General features: G+C 45.6%; 1 pseudogene across 1 annotated transcript; it reads right to left on the reverse strand.

The window, feature by feature from the left end:
• Nucleotides 1–5,066: 5,066 nt before the first annotated feature.
• LOC309959414 (tubulin beta chain-like) lies at nt 5,067–6,396 on the reverse strand (annotated as a pseudogene). Its single transcript has one exon. The product of its transcript is annotated as a tubulin beta chain-like (transcript).
• Between the last annotated feature and the right edge of the window lie 721 nt (nt 6,397–7,117).

The raw sequence follows: 7,117 nt of genomic DNA on the forward strand, positions 1-7,117 counted from the left end.
GTTTCTTAAGGTAGGCTTATATAGCTATAAACTTCCCTCTTAGAACTGTTTTTGCTGCATCCCATAGGTTTTGGGTCGTTGTGTTTTCATTGTCATTTGTATCTAGGTAGTTTTTGATTTCCTCTTTGATTTCTTCAGTGATCTCTTGGTTGTTAAGTAGTGTGTTGTTTAGCCTCCATGTGTTTGTTTTCTTACATATTTTTTCTGGTAATTGATACCTAGTCTCATAGCTTTGTGGTCAGAAAAGATACTTGATATGATTTCAATTTTGTTAAATCTATCAAGGCTTGATTTGTGACCCAAGATATGATCTATCTTGGAGAATGTTCCATTTGTTCTTCCAGCACTTGAGAAGAATGTGTATTCTGTTGTTTTTGGATGCAATGTCGTATAAATATGAATTAAGTCCATTTGTTTAATGTATCATTTAAAGCTTGTGTTTCCTTATTTATTTTCATTTTGGATGATCTGTCCATTGGTGAAAGTGGGGTGTTAAAGTCCCCTACTATGATTGTGCTACTGTCGATTTCCCCTTTTATGGCTGTTAGTATTTGCCTTATGTGTTGAGGTGCTCCTATGTTGGGTGCATAAAAATTGACAGTTGTTACATCTTCTTCTTGGACTGATCCCTTGATCATTATGTGGTGTCCTTCTTGGTCTCTTGTAATAGTCTCTGTTTTAAAGTCTATTTTGTCTGATATGAGAATTGCTACTCCAGCTTTCTTTTGATTTCCATTTGCATGGAATATCTTTTTCCATCCCTTCACTTTCAGTCCGTATGTGTCCCTAGGTCTTAAGTGGGTCTCTTGTAGACAGCATATATATGGGTCTTGTTTTTGTATCCATTCAGCCAGTCTGTGTCTTTTTTTTTTTTTCCTGTGGTACGCCAGCCTCTCACTGTTGTGGCCTCTTCCGTTGCGGAGCACAGGCTCTGGATGCACAGGCTCAGCGGCCATGGCTCATGGGCCTAGCCACTCCATGGCATGTGGAATCTTCCTGGACCGGGGCACAAACCCGTGTCCCCTGCATCAGCAGGCAGACTCTCAACCACTGCACCACCAGGGAAACCCCAGTCTATGTCTATTGGTTGGAGCATATAATCCATTTACATTTAAGGTAATTATTGATATGTATGTTCCTATTATCTTTTTCTTAATTGTTTTGGGTTTATTATTGTAGGTCTTTTCCTTCTCTTGTGTTTCCTGCCTAGAGAAGTTCCTTTAGCATTTGTTGTAAACCTGGTTCGGTGGTGCTGAATTCTCTTAGCTTTTGCTTGTCTGTAAAGCTTTTAATTTCTCTGTCAAATCTGAATGAGATCCTTGCTGGGTAGAGTAATCTTTGTTGTAGGTTTTTCTCTTTCATCACTTTAAATATGTCCTGCCACTCCATTCTGGCTTGCAGAGTTTCTGCTGGAAGATGAGCTGTTAACCTTATGGGGATTCCCTTACGTGTTACTTGTTGTTTTTCCCCTGCTGCTTTTAATATTTGTTCTTTGTATTTAATTTTTGATAGTTTGATTAATATGTGTCTTGGCATGTTTCTCCTTGGATTTCTCCTGTAAGGGACTCTCTGTGCTCCCTGGACGTGATTAACTCTTTCCTTTCCCATATTAGGGAAGTTTTCAACTATAATCTCTTCAAATATTTTCTCAGTCCCTTTCTTTTTCTCTTCTTCTTCTGGGACCCCTATAATTTGAATGTTGGTGTGTTTAATGTTGTCCCAGAGGTCTCTGAGACTGTCCTCAATTCTTTTCATTCTTTTCTCTTTATTCTGCTCTGCAGTAGTTATTTCCACTATTTTATATTCCAGGTCACTTATCCATTCTTCTACCTAAGTTATTTCTGCTATTGATCCCTTGTAGAGAATTTTTAATTTCATTTATTACATTGTTCATCTCTGTTTGTTTGCTCTTTAGTTCTTCTAGGTCCTTGTTAAATGTTTCTTGCATTTTCTCTATTCTATTTCCAAGATTTTGGATCATATTTACTATCATTATTCTGAATTCTTTTTCAGGTAGACTGCCTATTCCCTCTTCATTTGTTAGGTCTGGTGGGTTTTTATCTTGCTCCTTCATCTGCTGTATGTTTCTCTGTCTTCTCATTTTGCTTAACTTACTGGGTTTGGGGTCTCCTTTTCACAGGCTGCAGGTTCCTATTTTCTGTAGTTTCTGGTGTCTGTCTCCAGTGGCTAAGTTTGGTTCAGTGGATTGTGTAGGCTTCCTGGTGGAGGGGACTAGTGCCTGTGTTCTGGTGGATGAGGCTGGATCTTGTCTTTCTGGTGGGCAGGTCCACATCTGGTGGTATGTTTTGGGGTGTCTGTGGCCTTATTATGATTTTAGGCAGCCTCTGTGCTAATGGATGGGGTTGTCTTCCTGTTTTGCTAGTTGTTCAGCATAGGGTGTCCTGCACTGTAGCTTGCTGGTCTTTGAGTGGTGCTGGGTCTTGGCATTGAAATGGAGATCTCTGGGAGATTTTCACCATTTGATATTACGTGGAGCTGGGAGGTCTCTTGTCGACCAGTGTCCTGAACTTGGCTCTCCCACCTCAGTGGCACAGCCCTGACTCCTGGCTGGAGCACCAAGAGCCTGTCCTCCACATGGCTCACAATAAAAGGGAGAAAAGAAAGAAAGAAGATAAAATAAAATAAAATAAAGCAATGTAAAATAAAATAAAGTTATTAAAATAAAAAGTAAAAAATAATTAAGAAGAAAAAATTTTTTAAAGTAATAATAAAAAAAATGGACAGAGCCCTAGGACAAATGGTAAAAGCGAAGCTATACTGACAAAATCACACACAGAAGCATACACAGTCACAAAAAGAGAAAAAGGGAAAAAAGTATATACATCGTTGCTCCCCAATCCACCTCCTCAGTTTGGGATGATTTGTTGTCTATTCACGTATTCCACAGATGCAGGGTACATCAAGTTGATTGTGGAGATTTAATCCACTGCTCCTGAGGCTCCTGGGAGAGATTTCCCTTTCTCTTTGTTCGCACAGCTCCCGGGGTTCAGCTTTGGATTTGGCCCCGCCTCTGCGTGTAGGTTGCTCGAGAACGTATGTACTTCTCTCAGACAGGACGGGCTTAAAGGAGCCGCTGATTCGGGGACTCTGGCTCACTCAGGTCGGGCCGGGGGGAGGGATGGGTACGGATGCGGAGTGAGCCTGTGGCGGCAGAGGCCGGCGTGACGTTGCACCAGCCAGAGGCGTGCCGAGCGTTCTCCCAGGGAAGTTGTCCCTGGATCCCAGGACCCTGGCAGTGGCGGGCTGCACAGGCTCTCCGGGAGGGGAGGTGTGGAGAGTGACCTGTGCTCGCACATAGGCTTCTTTGTCGCTTCAGCAGCAGCCTTAGCGTCTCATGCCTGTCTCTGGGGTCCGCGCTGAAACCCGCGGCTGGCGCCCATCTCTGGAGCTCCTTTAAGCGGCACTTTTAATCTCCTCTCCTCTCGCACCAGGAAACAAAGAGGCAAGAAAAAGTCTCTTGCCTCTTCGGCAGCTCCAGACCTTTCCCCGGACTCCCTCCCTGCTAGCTGTGGGGCAATAGCCCCTTCAGGCTGTGTTCACGCAGCCAACCCCAGTCCTCTCCCAGGGATCCGATCTCCGAAGCCTGAGCCTCTGCTCCCAGCCCATGCCTGCCCCGGCGGTTAAGCAGACAGGCCTCTCGGGCTGGTGAGTGCTGGTCGGCACTGATCCTCTGTGCGGGAATGTCTCCGCTTTGTCCTCCGCACCCCTGTTGCTATGCTGTCCTCCGTGGCTCCAAAGCTTACCCCCTCCGCCACCCGCGGTCTCCGCCCGCGAAGGGGCTTCCTAGTGTGTGGAAACCTTTCCTCATTCACTGCTCCTTCCCACCGGTGCAGGTCCCGTCCCTATTCTTCTTTTTTTTTTTTAGACGATGTTGGAGGTAGGAGTTTATTAATTAATTTATTTATTTTTGCTGTGTTGGGTCTTCGTTTCTGTGCGAGGGCTTTCTCTAGTTGTGGCAAGCAGGGGCCACTCTTCATCGCGGTGCACAGGCCTCTCATTGTCGCGGCCTCTCTTGTTGTGGAGCACAGGCTCCAGACATGCAGGCTCAGTAGTTGTGGCTCACGGGCCTAGTTGCTCCGCAGCATGTGGGATCCTCCCAGACCAGGGCTCGAACCCATGTTCCCTGCATTAGCAGGCAGATTCTCAACCACTGCACCACCAGGGAAACCCCATCCCTATTCTTTGTCTCTGTTTTTTCCTTTTTCTTTTGCCCTACTCAGGTATGTGGGGAGTTTCTTGCCTTTTGGGAGGTCTGTGGTCTTCTGCCAGCATTCCGTAGGTGTTCTGTAGGAGTTGTTCCACATGTAGATGTATTTCTGATGTATTTGTGGAGAGGAAGATGATCTCCGTGTCTTACTCTTCCGCCATGTTGAAACTCCTCCCCCATCCTAGCAGTTTTTAAAGCTCTAAGAGTGTTAGAACTATTATATCTCTATACCCTTTAATATTATGGTATGAACGTCAACTGAACTAAATCCAACTGACCAAATTGCATAGTTACATACAATTCTACCTTGAAATATAGAAATTCCATTTGTGTAAAAATATATTTAAATAAAATATATTTATTTTATATAAAACACTGCAGCTTAAAAAGATTCATAACCCAATGGCAGAGCCATTCCCAGGGAGGATCAGAATTGTTCAGTTCAGGAGGTCTTGGAGGCTTTTATTTTTGTTTGTTGGTTTGTTTTTGTTTTCAATTCCTATTTATTTTTGGCTTCTTGGAGAGTTATCTGAAAAACAGAGAGGGAAATGTTAACTGGACAGGTCGGAGGAGTGGGCACAAGAAGGAAATATAGGGTTACCCAGAATGGCAGAAATCTAGGTGCCCCAGAGTGGAAAGAGAGAGCAGACATTCAACAAACAACAAATATTTATTGAGCACCTATCATATACCAGGCAGTGTTCTAGAAACCCCCCACCACCACCAAAAAGAAAAAACAAGGTAGAGGCAGAAAACACAAATTCTGAGGGAGAAGAAAGGGGCCGTTGAGGAGGAAGGCTGAGGGGACTGAGAAGCCTGCGGTCGTGGGGACTCGGCCTTAGGCCTCCTCTTCAGCCTCCTCACTGAAATCCTCCTCTTCTGCAGTGGCATCCTGGTACTGCTGGTACTCGGAGATAAGGTCGTTCATGTTGCTCTCAGCCTTGGTGAACTCCATCTCATCCATGCTCTCACCTGTGTACCAGTGGAGGAAGGCCTTCTGGAGGAATATGGCAGTGAACCTCTCTGAGATGCACTTAAACAGCTCCTGGATGGCCGTGCTGTGGCCAGTGAAGGTGAGCGCCATTATGAGGCCATGGGGTGGGATGTCGCAGATGGCCGTCTTGACATTGTTGGGGATCCATTCCATGAAGTAGCTGCTGTTCTTGTTCTGCATGTTGAACATCTGCTCACGCATCTCCTTCATGTACGTCCATCCACGGAAGACAGCAGCCACGGTGAGGTACGGGCCATGGCGGGGGTCACAGGCAGCCATCATGTTCTTGGCATCTAAGACCTGCTGGGTGAGCTCGGGCACAGGGAAGGCCCGATACTGCGGGCTTCCACGGCTGGTCAGAGGGGCAAAGCCAGGCAGGAAGATGTGGAGCTGTGGGAAGGGCACCATGTTGACTGCTAGCTTGTAGAGGTCAGCATTGAGCTGGCCAGGGAAGCAGAGGCAGGTGGTGACACCACTCATGGTGGCTGAGACGAGGTGGTTCAGGTCCCTGTAGGTTGGCATGGTCAGCTTGAGGTTGCAGAAACAGATGTCGTAAAGGATGTTGTCAAACATCCTGTCAAACAGATGTTGTCAATGCAGTAAGTGTCATCAGTGTTCTCCACCAGCTCATGGGCGTTGGCGTTGTAGGACTCAACCACAGGGTCAGACACTTTGGGTGAGGGCACCACACTGACGGTGTTCAGGATGTGGTCAGGATATTCTTTACAGGTCTTGCTGATGAGCAAGGTGCCCATTGCAGAGCCCATGCCCCCTCCCAGCGAGTGGGTCAGCTGGAAGCCCTGCTGGCAGTCACAGCTCTCGGCCTCCTTCCGAACCACATCCAGGACCGAGTCAGCCAGGTTGGTCCCCTCTGTATAGTGGCCCTTGGCCCAGCTGTTGCTTGCCTCCGACTGACTAAAAACAAAGTTGTCTGGTCTGAAGATCTGACCTAAAGGACCTGAGTGAACAGAGTCCATGGTCCCTGGTTCTAGATCCACCAAGATAGCACGAGGAACAAATTTGCCACCTGTGGCTTCACTGTAGTACAGGAGATGCAGTCCAGCTGCAGGTTGCTAGTCCCATGATAGGTGCTGGTGGGGTCAATGCCATGTTCGTCACTGATCACCTTCCAGAACTTGGCACCGATTTGACTGCCACACTGACTGGCCTGGATGTGCACAAATTTCCTCACTGTTAAAATTTACTATAATCTTTTTGCTCACTTCAAAGTGTGTACGGGGCAAGAAAATGGTATGTAATTAGTTTTTCTCTGCTGCTGATCGCAGGCTGGAAGGATGGGATGGGTCCTAGAGGCTGGAACAGTGAGGTCCTAATGTGGAGGCAGGAAGGTTCTGAGAGAGCTTGGAGGCTTTTGCGTAAAGGCTATGATTTTATTGATAATTTTGCCTGTGTCATAACCTAAGAGGGTTAATATAGGGCTTTTTTAATTTTTAGGAAACACAAAGATATACTTTATGTCTCACTGCAAAGATAATTTGTTTGGCAGCAATACTGATTACCACTTAAGTGAGAAACTAGATTTGTTCCAAAAGGATTTCATAGCACAAGCTTGGGAATGTTCCCCCCTCCCCCCTCCTTTTTTGTATGAAGAAAGAAAAAAAAATCATTCTCAAAGTCACTTCAAATGTAAGTTACCAGTTTAAAAATGATCAAGGAAAGAAGAAAACATGTTGAAGAGCACTGTGACTGTCTGGAATCACATTTCTAAGGGCATGACACCAGTGACATGATTGCTTACTTTTCTTGTTATTAGACTACGATGGGAAATAACCACTGAATTCTGACTGAGATAAGCCATCAAAAAGTTAAGTGTTTCCCATATCAAACTGTCAGCTAAAGCATCTTATTTATCTCCTGCTTCTTCCTTTGGGAGA

The sequence above is a fragment of the Leucopleurus acutus genome, assembly GCF_964270905.1.
Source record: "Leucopleurus acutus genome assembly, chromosome: 3".
Classification (NCBI taxonomy): Eukaryota; Metazoa; Chordata; class Mammalia; order Artiodactyla; family Delphinidae; genus Leucopleurus; species Leucopleurus acutus.